The sequence below is a fragment of the Acanthisitta chloris genome, unplaced genomic scaffold (assembly GCF_000695815.1).
Source record: "Acanthisitta chloris isolate BGI_N310 unplaced genomic scaffold, ASM69581v1 scaffold21479, whole genome shotgun sequence".
NCBI classification, from domain to species: domain Eukaryota; kingdom Metazoa; phylum Chordata; class Aves; order Passeriformes; family Acanthisittidae; genus Acanthisitta; species Acanthisitta chloris.
This window is the reverse complement of record NW_008690129.1, coordinates 3,072-4,857: the sequence shown is the minus strand read 5'-3', so window position 1 is coordinate 4,857 and position 1,786 is coordinate 3,072. Positions and strand designations below refer to the sequence as shown.

General features: G+C 45.6%; 1 protein-coding gene across 1 annotated transcript in view; it reads left to right on the top strand.

Annotated features, from left to right (window-relative positions):
* The window catches only part of LOC103808901 (probable phospholipid-transporting ATPase IH), a gene marked incomplete at both ends in the record, with an annotated part of 13,812 nt that overhangs the window by 9,905 nt on the left and 2,121 nt on the right, over positions 1-1,786 (top strand). The window lies entirely within an intron of this gene.

The window sequence follows — 1,786 nt, the reverse complement described above, 5'->3', positions numbered from 1 at the left end:
CACCAGAGCAGGTTGCTCAAGGCTCATCCAACCTGGCTGTGAACACTGCCAGGGTTGGGGCAGCCACAGCCTCCCTGAGCAACCTGGGCCAGTGTCTCACCACCCTCACAGGGAAAACCTTTTCCTCACATCCAACTTAGTCTTTCCCTCCTTCAATTTGAACCCATTACCCCTTGTCCTATCACTGCAGCTTCTATCACAGAGTCCCTCTCTATCTCCTTGTAGCCCCTTCAGAGATTGAAAAGTTGCTCTGAGGTCTCCACACAGTCTTCTCTTCTCTAGGCTGAATAGCCCCAACTCCCTCAGCCTGTCCTCACAGGGGAGATGCTCCAGTGCTCTTAGCAACTTTGTGACTCTGGACTTGCTCCAACAGTTCTATGTCCTTCTTCTGTTGTTGACACCAGAACTGTGTGCAGTATTCCAGGTGGGTCTCACCAGAGCAGAGTAGAGGGGAAGAATCACCTCCCTTGACCTGCTGCCCACACTCCTTTGGATGCAGCCCAGGATTCCATTGGCTTTCTGGGCTGAGCTCACACTGCAGCTCATGGGGAGCTTCTCATCCACTGTCACTCCCAAGTCTTTCTCCTCACTGCTGGTTTCAGTGCCTTCCCCACCCAACCTGTAGCTGTGCCTGGGATTGCCATGGCCCAGATGTAGGACCTTACACTTCATTTGGTTGAACTCCATGAGGTTTGCATTGTTCCACCTCTGAAGCTTGTCAAGGTCTGTCTGGGTCTCCCATCCCTTCCCTCCAGCTTTGACTGCCCCACACACTTGCTGTGGTCAGAGAACTTTCTGAGAGTGCACTCAATGCACTGTCCATGTCACTGACAAAGATGTTGAAGAATCAGACACTCTGCAGCAGAAAGGCTGAAGACCATGTGCACAGTCTGTAAAGTACAATAGATGCACATGTATTTTTCCATGTATATTTACACACTGCAATTTGCTACATTAATGAGTGAGAGCAAAATACAATTTGCTTTTCTACCAATCAAATTATGTTTTAATACAGTGCTATTTATTTCCTCCAGCCATGGAGAGTCAGAACTGTGTTTAAAGAAGAAATCAGCTAGATTCTATTATATACATATTTTATTCTGAAAGAAAAGAGGACAAAACGGTAGAGTGTTGTATCATAGGATTTATTCTGTGCAGTGTCCAGCAGTGTCTCCTGCATATGGTTGACTCACTTCTATGCATTGGAATTGCAGCTAGTTTAGGTTCTTTGCCACTTGAAATACAGTTCTTGCCAGTTTACTGCATTTGGGCATCTGAATTGGGAGCAGTGCCCTGAATTGATCCTTCTAGCTGCAAATCCAGTTCCTTTCAGACAGGAGTAAAGGCAGAAAATAAAAGGAGAAACATTTTTTGAAAGAAGTAATATTAGATGTCCAGAGGTTAATTGATGCAGTGATATGTTTTTACCTATAAAACTGAAGAGGAATACCAGAGATGACTGTTGAAACTCAACCCCTGCATTGTTATTTTCCTTTCTATATTTTGGATATAGAAGTGGAGTTACCAACTTTGAATCCTGTGCTCAGTTCTGAGCCCCTCAGGTCAGGAGGGACATTGAGGTGCTGGAGCAGGTCCAGAGAAGAGCAGCGAGGGTGGTGAAGGGACTGGAGCACAAGTGCCATGAGGAGAGGCTGAGGGAGCTGGGGGTGTTCAGACTGAACTTGTTTAGGTTGTTTAGCCTTTGACTTGAATTTCAAGTCAACTGAAAACCCCTTGTTTCACATGTTCCAAATAAAATTAATCACAGAATCATCAGAATTTGAAG